This window comes from Corvus brachyrhynchos, unplaced genomic scaffold (genome assembly GCF_000691975.1).
Source record: "Corvus brachyrhynchos isolate BGI_N302 unplaced genomic scaffold, ASM69197v1 scaffold34, whole genome shotgun sequence".
NCBI classification, from domain to species: domain Eukaryota; kingdom Metazoa; phylum Chordata; class Aves; order Passeriformes; family Corvidae; genus Corvus; species Corvus brachyrhynchos.
Genome location: NW_008238126.1, coordinates 7,891,232 through 7,912,063, shown reverse-complemented (window position 1 = coordinate 7,912,063; position 20,832 = coordinate 7,891,232). Strand labels below are relative to the sequence as shown.

Sequence of the window (20,832 nt, the reverse complement as noted above, 5' to 3'; positions counted from 1 at the left end):
GATGGAGACACTCTGGGGTCACTGGCAAGGTGTCCTTGGAAGTCTGGTGTCTGTGGAGGAGATCAGGACCCCAGCTTGCCCCGCCAGAAATAATTTATGTTTCTCTGTCCGTACTTTCTTCTCCTGAGTTTTGCTTTCTCTTCATGGATTTTGGTGGCATAACCTACTTTAAAGCCCTAATTCTCAGCCTGTGCTTAGGACACCAGCTCGCATTTGCTCTGCTCTGTCCTGAACTCTCTATGGTGTGGAGTGGTCTGCACTTTCTGCATCAAGACACACTGTCCTGTGTCCAGAGTTCAGACGAGAAGCTCTGTGAGTGAATCTCCTGCTTCCCTAAACCACTATACTGAAGAGAGCCTGGGAGTATTTTGTAGATAACCTTGTAATAACCAAGGTCAGAAGTAAAACAACAACAGATAAGAGAGATCAGAAATACAGCTGCTGATTGGCAAAGCCCTGTTGTTCCACTGCTTTGTGGTGTGGTAACAGCTGAGAGAACAGAGCTACTAATTTGCTGATGCAACACCAAAGGTGGACAAAACAACTGTACTCGGGGCAGGCTAAATAAAGGAGCTGCAGCTTCAAAGGAAAGCATTGCAACATGAAACTTGTGATGGGCTTGTGAGGGTGTCAGTGTGACAGAAGCCCTGGGGTTCCCGACAGGATGCCCATTGATAGGAATAGCAAGGTCACGATGGATCTCGAGGATCCATCAATCACCGGAGCACAGACTGCAGGCACGGCATAGCTGGAGTGACACAGCCACTTCCATAGCGCTGGCAGGGCTGGGCTGCCTGGGCTCTCATGCCTTTAAAGGAGAACAAATTTTTACAGAAGGAGCTCAGAAATGTTGTAGCATGACAAAGGTGTGTTATGACTCATCACACCAGCTCTTGCCTGTGCTTCCTCCTATAAACCTACAGTAATTCGTGAAGCAGCTGAGTCGTCACTTCTTTGCCCTAAAGCTGACTAGCAGGTTAACAAGAGGAGATTATTTTAAGACCATCATTTTATAGGACGAAGGTATCAATTCTCTATCTTCCCATGGATAATCCTGTTAAAGGATAACATGATTTTAGGACAGTCCATTACAGAGGACAGTCTTTTCAGTCTTCTCTGACTGGTTTCTAAGTCCTTTATAGCTGCCTTCATGCAAAGAAAATGTGAAATCTCGACTTTCTATTCCAGCTCTTGAGCTACATTTCAGCTGATTTCACCAAAACATTGCACAGCATCTATATAATTTATTGGCAGTCTCAGTTTAACTCAATTATACAAATACACAGCTTGCAACGTGCCCCACTTGCATTTTGGTGTGACATACATCAGTGCACACCAGCCAGAGGTGACCTGCCCCACCGCTGTATTTTTCTGCTGCTCTGCCCTGGGGTTTTACCTTCCCAGTATTTTTACAGAGCAATGTGTTATCTCTGCTGTTTTAAATGTGGGGAAAATGAGGAGCAAATGACTAAATGAGGACCCCAGAGTTGCTGTGAAAGAGAAGGATCAAACTCACATGAATCAGAGCAGTGGTAAAAAAATCAACAGTCTCCCCAGTTTGTCCTCCTTTCATTTTCACCAGAAATTCCCAAAGAAGGTGTTTATTGAAGAGGTTTCTAACTACCTCTTTAGTGCCCACCCATTCATTTTTTTTGGCTTTCTGTTGGGAACATTAGCCCATCAACAATGTATTTTGCTTTATACCAAAAATTAACTACCTGCAGTCTTACAGGTGTCAGTGGGGCTCTCCACAAGCAGACTGTCATTTTCACTTGCTTTGCTTTCTAGAAATACAAACTCGGTTCTTTAAATCCAAACAAGTCCAGTTCTTTCCTCAGGAAGAGGAAATACATCTGCAACTCTTGTTGAAATTCAGGGGTGTTGTTTATATTTACTGCAACAGCATTTAGGAGCCTGAGGGATGGACCAGAAGCCTACTAGGATCAGTGCTGTACAAATCCAAGATTAGGAATACTCCCTGCATTTAGTGATGCTGGGTAGGGACTGTGTGCACTGAAACATCACAAAATTCAAGAATGAGTATATTTTCACATATTAAACCACAATGAGCTGCAATAGAATCATTGTTTATAAATTACACTATGGTATCTCAATAGTGACAACTCCCTGCTCCTTCTCACCTTCATCTTTCAAAACACACATCTTGGTTGTTTACAAAGCACTTTCTCCACCCGGAAAAAACTCTAAGTTAATTTCTCCCATCTCTGTGAATAAATGATTCACTGCAAATTCTTTTCTCCAGCAAAGTCAAAATCTACGTGTGCAAAGGATTTCAACTCAATGGTAATATATTCTTGTCCCCTCTGGGGAATATCACTGATATTTTCTGAAGTAAAGAAGGAAGTGAATTCTTCTACTTCAGTTAATGCTTCAAACTATTCCCTCTTATTGAAATGTTCCTTCAAAGCAGAGACAGCTTATTTCCTCAAGAAACTGTATCCACCCACTGAAAGTTATTTCTCACCCTACATAAGTAATAGGAGATTTCCTACTTTTTGCCCACTTCTACCCCATAGATTTAATGTGTAAACTGGGAACATGCAGAATATATTGCTTGGCATAAGTCAGTGAAGTTTCACCTGCGAGAACACAGTATGAATTCAACCCTTGGCTGTTTGTACTAAACCGCAGGGAGAATCTACCCTTAAGTGATGTAAAGTTCATAGGTCAGATGCAAACCCAAAAACTCAAGCCTGCAGAGCAGTGTTTAGGCTTGCAGAGCTCACATCTCGCTGAGTTGAGCCTTGTCCCAGGGCAATCACAAAGGGAGCACAGCACTCCCCTCTTGCTATGAGGGGCTCCCAGTATTTGGGGAGGATGCTGAGGTACAAATCCCCAATAAAAACATGGAGTGGGAAAGGAAAATATCATCTATTTCCCGCAGAAAGCAGAGGAAAAGTGATTGATGCTCTGGTAATGAGCATGTGGTGCATCAGGAGAGCATTCTCATTCTCATATTTTACAGTTAAATGTTTTGTGTTCCTGAGTTGTGTTTAAACATTCACGTAAACTTCAGGTGTGAAGACCTGATATTCCTTGCTATGCTCTGCAATGAATCCCAGGATTCATTTCCGTAATCTCAGTGTCTCACTGATCTCAGCGCCACAACGGGTGAGTGAAATTTATACCATGGTTTGCCCTTTCAATTTCACACATTTCTGTGTGAACCTTGAGAGCTGGGAGGACAATTATTCTTGGTTCAGATGTGATTTTAATATTTCTCACTTTTTTTTCCTCTTTTTTTTTTTTTTGGTCCATGGATCAGTTTATGTTCCAGATGATCTAGATCTTAAGCCATTGTTTTCTCATTGTCATGGGTCATGACTCTTGGATCATTTTAAATATGAGGAAAACTATATTGCTCTGAACATGGAAACACAGCTCCAAAAAATCTCTGCTAGGAGCAGAGTGACAGCCAAAGTTCTGATTAAATTCATGTCTTTGACCGGCTTCTGCAACCAATACAAATGGCTGTGAAATCTTTTCAGCAGGGTAATGGAGAGAGGAAAAGAGTTGGCTGTAAGTTCGGGAATTATTATTCTTATAAACCCATTCACACACCTATCACTTGGGACAAGTGAAGGGCCAAAGACGTGCCAAGCAATTACACAGCTACACAGGTCCGTGCACAAGATACTCTGCATCACGTTGGCTGTAATTTGCGCTCACGACGTTGGCACGAGCTCCACCTGTGTCAGATGGTTACAGAGAAAACAACTTTTCTGGGAGACTAAATCCATCTCAACAGTGGCCAAGCCATGTCCCTGTTTTTGGAAGTCTGATTGGGAACAGCAGCATCTTTCAATTTGAAGAGGAAAAAAGATTTCCAGAACTTGCAGTAGTAAGATGCTCAGAGCCTCTTGGTGACACCAGTGTAACCACCCACAGCTTCTAGGGGATTTAAGGAATAATATTCAGTCTTAGCTCTGACCTTAGCCGGATCTTTGTGTCCTGATGACAAATCATTTCTGAACAGTTTTATATTTTCCCTTGCTACTCGTTTCAGTTGAGAGAAACCAGATGAGTTTCTTTCCTAGTTCAGCTACAAAGACAACAGAACCACCTTTCTCAAATCACTCAAGTTCGTGACAAAAAGGATCTCAGTAAAGCAGGAAGAGAAATCAAGCTCATCATTCATCTTTTAGAATGTGTTTGCAGAGTTCACAACAGGGCTGATGTGGTGATGGAGTGACTCTTGGCCTTGTACGGCACAGTGTTCAATATTCATAGAATCAACCCTTTCTCATAGAATTCATAGAATTAACCCTTTTTTCCTCTACTGCTGAACTGAAGACTGCCATTCCCTGCCAAGTAGAATGGTCTCACTTCATAATTTTTTGCCAATATTTTTGAAATCTTCCTTTATTAAGTCTTGTAGAGGTGCAAAGTGCATCGTGACCATAAAAAAGATCACAGAAAAAAGGACACAGTAAGACACATGGACTTGTTCTTAGGGCTCCTGAAAAAATGCAGCTACATAGGTAAGGATTTGTCAGGACTTGACTTTGACTGAGGATTTTTTTTACAATAAGAAAAGTACAGTCAGTTACCCTTAGTGGGGAATGTGTGTTGACCTGCCTTGCCAGAAGCCAAGACACCAAACCAGAAGTGCTAAAGACGTCTCTGTTCCCTTGAGAAGGGTGTCTGTCCAGCTGCAGCACTGTCCACAATATTTAGAGATCCAAGGGTTTTTAAGGAGTATTACTGTGCTCCTAAAGACTTTCCTATTATTCTGGGAACTGTTTGTAGGCAGGACAGAAAAGCCCCTGTGCTTTTTGCTGTCCAAAGCCTGTAACTCTTGTCAGAGATTGCAATCTCGTGCTCCCAGAGCTGTGCCCTTGAAAATCAAGTCTCCTGTTGGATGAGACTGCACAGACTTGGAGTAGTAGAAGTAAGTCTATTCTCAAAAATAGTTATTGTAACCACATTGTTCCCCAGGACCATAATTGGCATGGTGCTGTAGCTGCTTTCTGCTATTTGCTTACCCCAGGAGGACAGAGAGCTCGGAGTTGCATCTCCCTCTCTCAATAATATCCTGTTTTGTGCTGCTGCTTCTGCTTTGCCATGGATCTGCCAAGTGCTGCAGGTGCCGAAAAACAAAGGTGAAAGCACCCATATGCTGCTTTCGGATCACAAAACCAACTCACAGAATCGAAAGCCCAAAAGGACCTGTGTTTTTTTTCTCCTAGGGAAACCTAAGAGGGAATCCACAGAGTTATATCCAAGTGCCAAGGCCGATGAAAGGATTTATTGTGAATGTCTTTTACAAGATTCCTTCCTTGTTGGAGATAGTTCCTTTGGGATTCCCCTTCATGATATTGCTAATCCCATCTATTCAAAATTTATGATGCACATTCTCTAGAATACCAAGATGACTTTTAAAACACAGTGTAGACAGGGTGCTTTGCTAGTTTTATAGTAATTTTCTTTTTCAGATTTCAGAACTCAGGCCTTTGCCGTACTCACAGGCTTCCTTCTGCAAACACAGAGCTGGAAACTCACTTTAATTTGTATGTGATACTGTGTTCAGTGCAAATATTTACCAATATTCCTTACAGATCTGGGATCTGGTTTTTGCCTGGAATCAGTCAAGCCAAGTTTCGTGATTGGATGGTAAAAGTAATTTTGTGTAAAAAGTGTGTGCGTGCAATTGTGTCTGCATTCACACCTGTGGGCTTTTTTCTGACTGTTTCTTCAGTCACTGGTTTAGGAATTAAAATTTCTTTGAAAATATTTTTGTCTTCCCACACACACAAAAAAACCCAACTGCAAATACAATTTCTCTCAGGTTTTAAAATCTTTTTAGTCATCTTTCTCTGTGTTTGTGACCTCCAAGCACTAGGAGAGTTACTCTGCAGTTCCCTGCTGTGTACAGGTAGGAAAAGAGACAAGAATGGGGCTTAGCTGCCCAAAACATCCTGTCCCGAGAATAAATAGCTTTAGTACATACATGCCAGTTTCCTGGTCTCTGACTTCCTTGCTATTTACAGTGATAATATAGATGGGTCTTTCAAACATGTACCTGAATGAGGCAATAATAACAGGCCGGTAAAAGACAAGGCAATACTTTAACTCCAGTGAAAATCCCATACTGGGGGCTTTTGTTTTAAAATGCCATATTATGTTTTTCCCTGAAAAAGTTTAATTCAATTTGGTGCAATTAAGAAAAAATTCCAAGCAACGTATAAGTTACACAATGCCTTCTTTACATCAGATCAATGAAAAACAATCTTTGACAAGGTTGCCTTCAAAACACTACAGATGTACTTAGAAACCAGCATTTTTTCTCTCTTCTATTTGCAGGCTCCTTAAATGAAAAACACTTTATGGAATAGGGTCTCATTTTAGCTTGAAAATACAGATTTCTATCTTGTGTCTGAATCTCCGTGGTGCCTCCTGAGCACAGCAAGGACTAGTTCAGAGGACAGATCCAAACCAGCATTTTAGAAATATAAACCCAGTCCTTCTGAGAAATAATCCATTCAATCCCTGAGAGTATCAGAAAAGACAGAAAAGTGATAGCAACAATAATAAAAGCAAGAGCTGCTGTTATTAGTAGAGGACTGATACAAAGTGCACGTTTAAATGAAGCTCATTTAAACATGCTCTGGTTTAATTAGATTTAGTTTAACCACCTAAAAAAATCCCAGCAGAACTTGTGGCGGGGCTTGGGCTGCTGCTCCCTGCTGTGAGCCCACCTGTTTCTGCCAGCCTCGCTGCCCTGGCACTCGGAAAATCCCGGGGCTGGCTCTGCAGGCTGGGGCAGGTCGCAGGGACAGGCTTCCAGACTGCCTTGATGCGATGTTTGAGGGGGAAAAAGTTCTTTTGAGTTAAAAAATAGCTTTGCCCATGATTTACCATGCTGGGAAAGCAGAGGAGCAAATGCTGCTAAGCATCTAACTTTAAAAGATGGGAAGAGACATGTAATTTTAAGTAGTTTTTTACACTCTGCAAAAATAGTAAAAACAACACTGTTTTAAGATAAACCTTCTCCCCAGTATAATAATCATGTATATATATATATATATATATATGAAATCATATATGTATATATCTATTCAATAAAACCCAAACCACACACAGAGATACAGCATATATTGGGAACAGTGTCTGTCCAGCTTTTGGCTGCGTATTTGAATGCAGGAAAGCTCTTCCCTGTGGAACAGTTTCCTTCTCAGGGAGTGCCCAGAGCCTGACCCGAATCCTGAGGAAGCAGCAGGAAGCACCTTTGGTAGCACAGAGCGGGCAGGCAGGAGGCTCCCGTGAGCCACAGGCAGGGAACAACAGGGGCTATTTCTACATAAACAAGCCCAGGATCAGCTGAAGTTGCTGTTCACTGGCAAATGAAAATAAAGAGACAATTCAGAATCAAAGGTGAGTCAAACAAAAAATATGTCCAATAAGAGGAGGCAGCCCAGACAATCAGTCAGATGCCAAAACATGTGACAGACCCAGAGGCAACTCCAAAACAACCAAACCAACTGCCTGTGAAGTCTGCCAAGGAGCCAGATGCTCCTGCTTAAAAATATCTTCCGCTGCCTTGGCATCTGCATTTTCTGCCTGCCGTCAAAAGAGGAGGGAGGGGAAAATGGGAGAGCAGAGCGGGAGTAGGGGTGGGGGGCAGCAACTAATAATATTTTTGCCATTTTCATTCTAAGTACTTCTGATTATTCATTTGCAGTTTGTCATCATGTCACCGGAGAGCAAAACAAAACCCCAGCCTGGCATAGGCTGGGAAGGGAAAAACAGGCAAAGCCCTCTATTGCAGAATGGAAAAAATGAGGGGAAAGATCCAGTAATTCCACTTTGCTGTGAGTGGCACATTCCTGTTAAGGTGATAAAAAGCTGAAACTGCTGGAGTTGGCAGTTCACCACCTGGGAAAGCACCAGTGTGCCCGCACCCAGATGGAGCTGGGGACAGGGTGCTGCAGCCTGCACACATCCAGGGTGTCCCTGAGGTGCCCCGCGCTGTGTGGTGGGGACGAATAGGGAGTAAGTTGTACTGAATCAAAATATTGCTGCTATTAACCACAGCAGCACGTTTGGGGTCACAGAGGCTGTAGGTGTTCAACAGGGGCTTAAAACACACTTCATATAAACTTAATGAATGAAGATACAAATTTCTGTTACTGTAGTTGTTGATTAAAACTGTTAAATAAAATACATGTATTTAAAAAGTAGATTATTCAATAGGCAAAAGTCAAAGTAAAGCACAGTCAAAAGGAGAGAATTCGTGCAGTTACTGGAGGAACTGTTATGCAAAAAGTATTATCATGTTTCACTTGTGTTGAAGGGCTTCCCCTCTTCTATGAAAAAGTTTTCAAAGGTGAGAACACCCTTCAGAAATTAAATTACAAAGCAATTTTGGTTGTGTTTCTTGATTCCTTGAGCAGGAATCAGGAATCCTGCATGTGGTCTGTCCCTCTGTCACTGAAATGATCAAAGCAATAAATGTCTGTGCTTCGAGGTGCCAGATGTGTCCCTCACTGCTCCATCCCAAGCAGAGCTGTGCTCCCAAAGGCAGAACTGTTGGAGCAGCGGGTTCTGAACAAGACCAGGAATACAATACTCTGTTGGAGGGTGGCTTTACCTGAAAAGAGTGTTTGTGAGATAGAAATCAGAACATTATCTTTCTTGTGGGCTGCCTGGGTTGGGTTCTGAGTCAGGAGGGTTTGGGACACCAGTGCGTTGGGCACTGCCTTGTATCGACACAGTTCAAAGCCAGAAACCTGGTATTAAATGAGCGCCGTATCAGAGACCATCACAGCCTTTTAGAAAGCAAACAGCACTGGAGGTCAGACCGGGCACGGCCGGGATAAAATTGCACCCCATAAAAGTCTCAGAAAGAGCAGAGAGATTCCTTTGTGATGTTTGACTCATTTTCCCACTCGGATGCGTGGCGAGGCTCGGCGGTGTTTGTTTCAGGGCAAAGTTTCGTGCCGGCTGGTCGCCGGCGGAGAGGGTGAGCTCTGGGCTCGCAGCTTCTCTCGCAGTCCCTCGAGCAATCTGGCAGCCGTGGGGCTGCCACCACCTTCTCTGCACTGAAAGGTTCAGCTCCAAAAATCTGCGCTACACCTTGTAGCCTAAATTTTGCATACAGAACCCATTTGCAGGGAAATGCAATCGCAGTAAATAAATAAGTAACGGGAGCCAAACCGGCAGCGTGGTGAATCGGCGGAAGAATTTCAAAGAAATTGAAAGAACTTGCGGTGACGAACGTTTCGTGCGAGTCTGGTACTGAGATTGTAAGAATTTTGCATGTCTACATCAACTGACTGATAGCAAAGGAGTTTCTAGTCCCCCTCATGGCACACACAAATGTCTGTTAAAGACATAAATATTTAAAAACAACAGCTAGACTAAGAGGGTTAGCTTTCATTTCATCTAATTTGGCAAGCATTAGCTACACCCACCAGAAATCATTTTATTTTGTGTAATTTAATAGCAGATCTATTGTAGCATCGCAGTTTCTGACATGCCGAAACAAATCAATGTGGCCTTTTTTTAAAGTTGAGAATTAATACAAGGCTGTATTTCAAATGTTAGATGGAAATCAATAAAGATGAAAACCTTTCTGTGTTATTCACTTATTTTCATCCTCTGCTGCAAAGTTTATTTGCCTTCCTGCATGCAATACAGAGACTTTGATCCTTGTTCAAATATCTCTGATTTTTTACATCCCTCATGTTTGATCTGGTTGTCAGGTGAGAGTTATTGGCAGAACTTGTTAGAATTACACCTGCCAATAGCAGCATACATGGTAGCAGCATGAAATAATATAAACTGTACTGTGCATGCCCTTTGGAGTCTTACACAGCAAAATAATATTCCCACAGAAATCAATCTGAGATTTTAATTTATTAAACCTTCTCTCTCTTCCTCCCCACCTTAAAGGGATAGATGGTGATACGGAGGGAGAAGCGAGATAACATCAAGTAAAGCAGGTTTCGAATAGTCACAGATGACCTTCGCTATATTCGTTTTGCAATTTTGAGTGGATTAGAGGAAACTAATGATGGCTTTAAAATGAGCTTTTGGATAAAGCTTGGGAAACTAATCATTACAAATCCACTACTTAAGAGAACAATTCTGTGTAGCACACTGCAGCTTTAAAACATACATGTCTTGTTTTCTTTCCTCCTCTCAACAAGCTTATTTTGCTTTCACTTATTCCAGTCTTCTTATAGGAGCCCAGTGACTGTTTTCATTTTCTGCCATGCCTTTAAATTTAAGGGAGCCTATTTTTTTTGCCTGGTGTTGTCCTTACAGTGCCTTTTGCATTTAGTTTAGGACTCATAGAGTTAACAGACTGGGAGAGAGAGAGAGAGAGGAAAAAAACCCAACCACTTGCATTAAGCCTGAAGCCTGTCACCTTTTCTTGGCAATTACACTGCTAATGGCTGGGTCCCAAGCAAAGTGGCAAAGAATATCTCTTCTCACGTTCCCAACTCACAGTGCATTCCCAAATACCAGATGGTGTTTTTGGAATCCGTTTCACTATGTTTGATATGACAATACTTTTGTATAATGTTAAATTATATATAACTATTTCAAATAGCTGATACCAGAACAAGGCTAGAAAAGGAATATTAGATGCAAGGAGAAAGAGAGAAACTGAAGACTGAGGGTTTTCGTCTCCTCCTGTTGTATCTCGTGTCTCTCAGATTTTTGTGTAATTTGAACAAAAGAGGAAATAAAAGTGGTCCAACAGACTAGCTCTCACAGTGGTACTATACAGAAATGGTGTTGCTTCCTCCCCAGAATTTGGTGTACATCTTAGGCTGCCTGCCAGCTCTACAGGAGGCAAGTGCAAGATCATAAATAGTGCAGAGAAAGCAGGAAAAAAGAAAAGGGGGAAAAAAACTCAGTCACGAGTAAAAAAGTCCCACCATTTTCTTTGCAGATTTTTCCTTGAAATCCTAAGAAAAACAAGTGCCAGAAAGTTCAGGAGAGGTAAACTGGTATATCTCCATTAACCTCAGGGGAGCTGTGCCAGCTGACAGGGGCATTTGGCTCAAGATATTTAAGTTGAAATAACTTGGATCTATGGAGCAAGTCATCGATACATCCTACTGAAGGCGAATCCAATCTCGCTTGCCCAAATTAGTGATTCCAGTTTTATATTAACACTGATGGGCTTACAGGAGTTGGAAAATACCCATTGGAATCAGGCCTGCAGATTTAGTTGCAATGCAATTCATCATGCCTGGACAGAAGAAGAGAAGTAGCTCAGCCATTCCTCAGGAGACAGCCAGGACCTCAGCTTTAGGGGGGACAAAGGTTTTCCTTTTGTTGGCTCCACTACAAAAAATTTCTTAAGAACAGGAAGAAAATGCACTACCGAGGAAAAAAGTATTCAGGATATTCAGTGTCCCGCCGGTCTGACAGTGATGCCATTTCCATTATCAGAATCCCTTCCTTTAAACACTGATTAGTTTTATGATTTCTAAACTGAAATTGTTTATTCTAATGTACCCAGGAACCTTTTTTTTCCATCCCCGTTTCTGCTCAAGGCACATTTTAACAACCAGCAAGCTTTCAGGATAAATGCTTACCAACAAAAGCACCTCCCGAGCCTAACTACAACATGAATATTGAAGCTATAAGGACACAACTTCACAAGTAATTTGTCTAGTTGAATCAGTTTTGTTTCTGCATATGCCAGAAACCTGTCCAAGTGAAGGTTTCATTCATATGTCTACACACAAACAACTTACCACATAAGTACTTACTTTTTACACAACAAAATACTGATTTTTCCCTCTTGATTACTCACACTGCCAGCATACAGTAAAGATTATCAACCCCTCAAAGGATCATACAGATCCAGTGACTACTACATAATTAACAATAACTTGTAGTAATGCAATTTAAGAGTCTTTTTAATGGGCATAGATGGCAGAATGTATAGCCCATCTTTCTTTGTCATCCTAGAAAAGGGGCCCCATGCGGAGCTGCTGGTTGCTGAGTGATGCTTTGTAGTCTGTACCAGACAGTTGCACAGTACCAGCTGCATTGGCAGGTAGCCGAAGTGCAAAGAGATAGCTGCCAAGCTATGCTATACAAAGGCAGCAGTGCCAGAGAGAAAGGGACCTTTGCATGAAGTCACCTTTGACCCTGAAGCCAGCATGGATCCCATATTCATCAATTCCAGACAATTGCATCTTTCATTCCACCACAAACTATGATTAGAAAGGGCCCGTTTGTGATAGTGATTGTTAGTTTACAGTTCCCAGAGATTGGATTATTTAATCTTTAGTTCTGTTGGCAGCAATATTTTCCCTAACCTTTGGTAGTGGTGTGCCAGTGATAATCTAACATATGTATATAGGGAGATACACACACACATACACACAGGCACCTCCCTTCCCCATCAAAACTGGGTGAAGAGAGAGGAATGCACAGAAAAACCACAGCTCACAAAATTCACTTTGTTTGGCAATCACTGTGCTAATGTACATTTTGAGAATTCAGCCTTGAAAGTGCGGAACGCTCTGCGTGCAGCAGCATCTCAACTTCTGCCCACAGACCCGACTTTCCTGCAGTTCTTTCTGCTTGATGGGAAAGCTTTTGCTTTAGAGTTTTCAGATTATCAAAGGCATTGCTTTTGCTTTCAACTGCAGATTAATTTTTTTTTAAAAATCTATAAATATTGACTTCTTGTAGCACATGAAAAAAGAAGTACTTAAACATTTTAAATGGACTCATGAGAAAACCACCAATGACAAACAAACCCACTATCTCAGGGGAGTGGGGGGAGACAGTGCACGGAATAAAAGCAGCAGGGAAGCGTCTAGGCCTGGTTCCTTCCTCTGCTCTCCTGTGTGTTCCAGCTTTGATATTGTGAGTCCTATTGAAATCCGTGACAGAGCTCACAAGGTGCATGTGCCTGTCAGCACTTGGATCTCAGTAAATGGGTCTTCAACAGTGAACTGCCCCCTATATCCCTCCCAAATCTCACCTAGCACTTCCTCAAGCAATAAAACAAGTTACACAATCAACATGTAGGTAAAGAACATAAGGTGCCTGAGAATATAACTCTTAACAACAATGTTCCATAGTGTTTAGCAGAAAAAAGGGTAAAAATGCCACCAAAATCAAGTGAAGAACTAATGTTTGCAATTGGAAATGGAGAGAAAAGGGAAGGGGGGAAAAAAAAAAAGTGAGTCTATAAAACTTTCATGAAAATCTTTTTTTGAGCTGCTCCTTTGGTCTGATCTCAGAGGTGTTGGCCAAAGGGAAAAAATCCTTCTACCTGAAGGCTGGCCGTATTGTGCTGCACCTGACTTCTGGCTCACATGCGAGACCGTCTGTTCTTTATTTTCACTCTGTATGAAGCTAATGGAATTTGCAGTTGATTAACCTCAAATCTGGAGTAATGATCCAGCCTGGGACTGCAGCTGGCAATGCTGGGGCTATTTGTACTTCTTAACTGAGTAAGACAGCAACAAGTGTAGTGGCACAGAGGTAAAGATCCCAGGTAGATGGGTGAGTGTCAGGGGTGCGATAAAAGGAGGTGAGAACATGACCTGAGAGTGCAGACACTGTCCCCACTCCCCATGAAGAGGCTGGAACACCAACTCTTAGAAAAATTAATCACGAGATAATACAATAAGAAGTATATGGCAACAATTATTCAATTTTATTCTACAGAGGACACTCAGACCACAAGATTTACCCTTCCTGCATAATGAATCCATGTATTAGTAAAAGGTCAACTGTTGAGGAACAGCTTCTTTAGAAAAATTAGGAGCAGAGGATCCTAAAACTTCTCTACAACTTCTGTTTGTGTGAGGGAAAGCAAAGTCTTTGTTAGATTGGCACCTCAAAATAAAATTCAGAGAATTACACTGTATTATTTGTGTCTATTTATTTGTGCCAATTAATGATTCTGTCTGAAATATGAAAAATAGCAGCTGAATTGCTGCCGATAAACACCACCAGAAAAGAATTCAAGCTTTTTTTTTTTTTTCCTTAATAAGTGAATTTCTGTTTTCTCCTTCACAATTGTTCAAAGCTTCAATGAACAGAGCTACACAAACGTGCACCAAACCTCGGAACTAATTTAGTTTAGCAAGTGCTTCACACATCTTCGTTTACTGAGCAATGTTACTTTCAAATCACGACAACATTCTTCCTTCCTCGCCTCATGACTAATACAGTGTTATTCAAGCTGCTCCTCTTCAGACACTTTAGATCTTTACAAATCTTTTCCCCAGCTTTAGCACCTGATTTCTAATTAAAATTAAACTGAGAAAGTTCCTTCCACTGATGCAAATCCTGCAACCCCAGGCCAGTAACAGGCATTACACTATTTTCCTTCCGTGGTTTTGTTTGGAAGAAGAACTTCTACAAAGAGATGGGTAAAATGAGCTGAGATGAGCTGTGCTTGGTCCTGAGCTCTTACACTGCTCGTTGGATAAATGTCTTAATGTGATCTAGTGAAAACAATTTTTCACTCTGAGGAAGATCATTCTTCCCATCCTATACAAGTCTTGTCAAATTAATGACTACCAGTGGACTTTCCTAACACTGCATTACTGTCTGTATTTTATTTATATATCGTGCATGTAAATATACATGTGCACACGCACACACACACGCACTGTGTGTACTATATGTCAACAACTAATCAAAAATTGTTTGCCCACAAGCATATGTGAAAAATTCATCTAAATAATTGTACATTTAATTTTTAATGAAATCCCAGTAATCCACACAATTTACCAAAATCCTACTTAATATGAAACAGTGGCATGCACAGAGATGCCCGAGTCTTACACAGTGTGAGCATTTGTACCACTTCAGGCATCCTCAGTCAAGATTTATTAAAATATTATCTTGATTTGGAGATCACTGCTTTTACTTGTGTGCAGAGTGAAGAAGCATATGCTATATGAGTAACCCATAGTGTTTGGCTTAAAGGCAAAATAAAAGTCAGCAATAAATAAACAGCAAAAACCAGACTGCTGGGAGATTGAAAGACTCAGTCTTTACTGTCTTTAGTTCCCTAATTCTGCAAACCCTTATTTTCACGAGTAACTTTAATTAAAAAAAACAAGTACTGCAATTATATCAGCTACAGATAATTTTGAAAACCCATTAATTATCATCTAACGCCCTTTCTGAGGTGAGTTTTCTTATTCTGCTCCATACAAGGGGAGGATGAGACACAAAGAAATTCAAGTGATAGTTTTGGCAGACATGTACAGAAACCAAGGGAAACACATTGCACATCTGCTTGTAAGAACACACATTTAAGAAGGCACCTGCATTTTGCAGGTGCAAACACCTACAGCGTACAAACAATTCCACACCACGTTCATGCACACCTGTCCCAGAGTGTGCACCCAGAAAACTCGTTAGAACAAAGGAACCTGCAGCCATACATGGGAGTGCAGGTGTTTGACTTTTTCAATCCAGAGTACATGAACAGATGTTTGCATCACATTGAAGTTGTCACCATTCTCAAAACTCTGCAGCTCTGTTCTTCCACCCTTATCAGTCTGTATTTCTCATGTTCCAGAAAGCCTTGTCTCACACTGTTTTTCAGGGTACATGTGTTTTGTCTCCAGCCCCTTATCCTGTTGCAAGAAAACATAGAAGTCCCCAGCCCATCTATCTCTGTGTTTTTAGGCAGATAATAACTCACTTTTTGTCTAGATAAAACATTTTTTTCACTAGGGTTTTGTGCTCTTCCCAGTCTCTCTGCATTTCACTATTGCAAAGGTCTTGGGGTTTATGAAGTACCAGTTCCGTGATCAAGGAGTAGATTCAAAAACTGAGGCAAGTAAGAGAAAGGTAGACTGCACCGTTCAGAGATGGGAACAGCTGGTTCCAGAAGGGAGAGGTTAAGGTGCTATGGAACCACACTTTGTCAAGTTACAAGTGGGAGACACCAGGATGCAGGGGTGTGGGACATGATCAGTGGAGCATGAGGCTTTTCTGAATCCCTGTGCCACAGGGGCACAATGTCAGCCTGGTTTTCACATTTTTTTCCCCCTTGTTTTCCTTTTCTCAGTTATCACCAGGTAGAGTTTGCAGCAAAGTTCCCTAAAACATTCTCTGAAATTCTGGAAGTGAGCAGATGCAATCAGAAATGCTTGCACCGCTGGTCATGTGGGACATCTCGTGGAGCTGGCACAGAGCCTTGCTTTGTTCAGCCACTGCTGCTGTCCTGTGGCTCTTTGGCTTCCTGCTATGGAGTTACCTCAGTGCAGAAGAGTTTGGGCCAAAGAGGAGCTGCTCTGCAATTCAAACCCTACCCCTGCATCTGAAGAGAGGAAAATAAACCACAAAGCTGTCTGTGCAGTGGTCCAGTTACTGGAGGACCAGAGCAGTTAGGAGTCCATATATTACTGAATGGCATTTTAAGTAATGGAAAAAAACTCCAAGGAGTGAGTGGAGAAAGAGAAAAAATCCCATCCTGTGGTTCACTTCCTCTGCTCAGGTGTGATCTCTTGGCCACTGCTCTTCCTAAAGCCAGGAAACATTCTCAGATCACAGCCTGCCCTCCCTCCAGTCTCCTTTACAGCGCTGGTACTGAGCACCCACTCTTTGATCCATCCTTTCCCTTCTGTTCTTTACACTTTCAGGTCTTGACACAAACTTACGTTAGAAATTACCAAAAGTCACTGCTTGCCAGAAGCCAAGCCTTCATCGAGGGTTTCCCACCATTATAAGCCTCTGTCCTCCTCCTACATGCCCTCATACTTCCTGGCAAGGTATTTCTCCCATTTGTCTGTGGAAAACTTAGAAAACTTCATTAAGAAGAAAAAGAAAGGGTGCCCATAGAAAAATAACAAATTTCAACAAATCTACATATCTCCATAATGAAAAAGTTGCACCTTGTAAAATCAGGTGAGACAGTTATAATTTGTAAAAGAAGTTACTATTTTCTTTAAAATTTTTTGAGAATTATTCATTGATTTTTGAACAAGAGGGAAGCCCTTGTGAGTATTAAATAGTGCCTTATGATAATTTTCTTCCATGCACATGGCAGAGAGCTGATTTCCTTCAGAAACCAAGGTAAAAGGAGAGGAAGCAACAAGTCCTAATTTGTCTAAACTGTAAGTCCTCATTAGCAGCAGATCATGAATAAAGTTGACTTCTACTTGTGTTTCCTTATAATCCTTGAAAACTCATCCTGTTTGTGCTCTTATAAAACCCTAGTGATTCACCTTTCAGTCACTGCCCTAAATAACCCATTTAACACATTCTTCTTAACCTACTCTTTCAAATAAAATCACAAAAGAAAATTTCTGGTAAAAAAAAACCCGGCAAAGAGAAGTGCACACGCACGTTGTCTCTATTTGTTCCTGAAAGTAAGTATAAATATTGACTGAATGATCAAATGAAACAGATTTTTTCTTTTCTTACTGAACACAAAAGGTTAACTTGGGTCACTTTGGAATACTCTTTATATTCCCTTGACATAAACCAATAAGACATGCTCTACTTTACATTTTCTTTACCAGTGTATTTCCATGCCGAATCAGGTCCAGACTAATTGAATTCTGGATTTAAAAAACATATATGGAAAAACTCCCCTCTAATTTACTCACAGACTCTCTCAGTTATGGAAATACCCTGTCAGTGACCATGTATGCCCTCTGTCTTTTGAGTTAGCCGTGTTTAAAGCAGAAAGGCCTATTTGAGAGCACTGTTTGTGCTCTTAATTTCCACACTGCTCCTATTGACAATCTCAATCCGTGTGCGACTCCAATTGGGTTGTGAAATTAATATGGCTGTTTGCGTACATCAAGGGCAACCTGCACTCCTTTGAAAGCAAGGGCATTGCAATTATGGGTAGTAAGAGCCTACAAGCTTATAGTGCCATCTGTACTATCCAACACTTCCACCCATCCCTACTTGTATTGCTAACTTTGCGTTTCACAGCCTCTGAAAAAAAAAACAAACCACCAAAGAACAACAGATACGCTTATACAGGCAAAATATTTTGAATCTCACTCCACTAGTCAACACATCTATTTAATCTGTTCTAATGATTTTTATCTTACTGAGAATTACTCTTCATTAATCTCCTCTACGGAAAATAGATCCAGAGATCTCCATTGCAGTGAATGTAAGGGCTAAAACCTTTGTGTAAAAGAGCTATTGCAGGTTTGTGCAGCACCTGATCCTCACTCAGCCTGGCTTCTCCTGCTCCAAGATCAGTTGAATTTCTTGGGAGTATGTCAGGGCCTCTGCTTTTTGTGGGTGGATGAAGTATGAGCGTATTCCATGCGCTAAGTGTTTGTTTGAACATGTACAAAGAGTTCGAGCACCTGAAATGAGCTCTGTAATTATTACCTGCAGCACTTGTGCAAGAGGTTCCTAGTGACACTTATGGAAAAAACAAAGATAATATCAGTCCATGCTGTTATGAACCAGAATATTTTTCTTCAAATATCAATGAAGAAACAACTCTATTCATCCTGAAATAATCTTTAAATATTAGTCAGTGTGAGTGACCACACCTGAGGGAGCGGGATGTTTCAAGCAGCACAGTGAGATTTTTTTCACTCTGGGATTAAAGCATGGGAACCTTTTAATAAACCAAGAACATTACCTTTTTCCGCTCATATGAAGTTAAGGAAAGCAAATATCTATTTCCTTATTTGTAAAAAGTTTCAGATTGTTTGTACAGAAACTAGTGGGACTTTTGCAGCAAAAAGTTTCAGAATATTCTTTTATTTTCATCTTTGTTTCCAATTACTCTGAGTATTAGTGGGGAACTTGCCAAATGTTTGAAGGCCAGACTGCCAGAAACCATCGCAAGCATCCCAGTTCATTTAAAGATCCACTCCTGGTGTTTAAACTGGAGTACATGATTAGTCTGGCAGCCCCCGGGTTCAGATCGGTAACAGAGATGTTACACCTTTCAAGTAGCGTCTATCCTTTCTGGTTTTCAACACAGTTTTGAGACTTTCAGATCTCAGTCCAGTGTGTAAAATTAAATGATGGTGAGTGGTAGCACAGAGACACCTCAGGTACAGCACGGACTGAGCTTGCAAGTTCTCCTGTTCATCCTTCACAACACAGACCCTCCAGATCATGCTATTACTGGCTTTTCCAACTCTCACAATGATTTCATAACCAGGGGCATGATGAGCTGTGGAAATAAGACATGGGGATCACCAGCAAGAATGAGCTGGCCCTTAAGGGGACAAAGTCGTGCCCTTCCTCGCTCTCCACCTGGTGACACAGCTACCTACACAACGTGCTCCTCCCGGCAAACACTGAGTGAGGACGTCACGTCTCCAGCTCCTGGCTCAGTGGGCACCACTGGGAGCCCAGACAAGGTTTTTTGGATAAACAGGCTTTTCTCTCCAGCCTTTCCTCAGACCGTCCCACAGCTACAGCGGCGTGTGACAATAAAATTTCTCAGGGGAAGAGGGTTGAACAAGGGTTAACATGGCGCATTCTCCTCTTACTAAAACGATGTCATTTCCCTCCCCCTCCCCGAAAGTATCTGTTGCTTGGTTGTTTACATACTGAATTTAAAATCTATGGTATAGACCTGCATGACTTAAAATTGAATGAATTCTCATACCTGAAGACATTTGTGCAAATTTAATTTAAACTTCCAGTGCTTCAGTGTTATTAAAAAGTATTGGGTTTTACCTGCAAACAACCCATTTTCCCAATTTTCTGTACTTTCTCCAGGAAAATAAAGACTAAGAAAACAGAAGTACTGATACACTGTAGAAATTGTCCCAATGAGTTTATAACCTAGTGTGAGTTACACAGTACTGATAAGTAAAGGAAGTTCAACCAGACAGTTTAATCCTCCAATTTCCTGTCTTCTAATCAGCCACTGACTCCTCTGGCTTTAAATTAGAAACATTCATGGCAATATTCAGGACAGGTGAAGGAAGGAGAGTAGAAAACAACTAGGACAAATACTTGTAAGCAAGAGGAGGCCACATATAGAAAATGAAGACGATATAAAGTATGTATAATGGTGCACTGAAGTGTTTAAGCTATACAGAGAATTTAGCAACTCTGACAGAGAAGGAATAATTTTATTAGAAATATTTATACAGCAGCTGAGCAACGTATGAACATACAAGAGTTACTGTATAAAACAAAGGAAATCCATGCTGCAGTGTTACACTGTTCACACTTTGTTATTTTTATAGGGGCAGGAGCAGGATAATTATTAATACATGTATGCCTTTTGATATACCATAAATCATAAGTAAGAAGCACAAATCAGCAAAGCCATGAACGGTTCAACAGCATGTAGGGATTACCATGATAAACTTGGACTGAGAGTGTGTACAGATACGCTCAGTGATTTAAACAAAAAATACTTTTGAGTATTTTGGCAGTGCCAATTAACTTTCCATATGATGAAATTAAATATTTATTAGATGCGCCATCATTTTTATTTTCATTTGGGATGAGATTTATAGTGAGGATTCTATTAATTCTTAATTGATGGAAATGCTAGCAACATTCTGACATTTTCATATTTTTTTTTTAATTGCATGAATTACCTGAGCAATTCCAGCTATTCCTCTAAAAAAACAGAGCACAGGGGTGTGGAAGAAAAGTAGTCACTAAGAGCTTCAGTGAAAAAATGATGTTGAGTTAAAAACCTTTAAAGGAACTAAATGACCATTTTAAGTCTAGTCTGACTATTTTTAATAAATTCTGGTTTTACTCATGACATCTACAGAAAATAAAGGCATTTACACCAAACTGTGAATCGAGAGTGGGATAGTAAAATTAGAAAATAATTATTTTGGAAATGACTGGAAGATCTGCTCTAACTGTCGTGTTCAATAAGAGCAGTTTGCTCAT

At 41.0% G+C, this 20,832-nt stretch overlaps 1 protein-coding gene across 1 annotated transcript in view; it reads right to left on the bottom strand.

Annotated features, from left to right (window-relative positions):
• NFIA (nuclear factor I A) overlaps positions 1–20,832 on the bottom strand; it is a 322,110-nt gene that overhangs the window by 296,935 nt on the left and 4,343 nt on the right. The gene's annotated exons all lie outside the window — the stretch shown is intronic.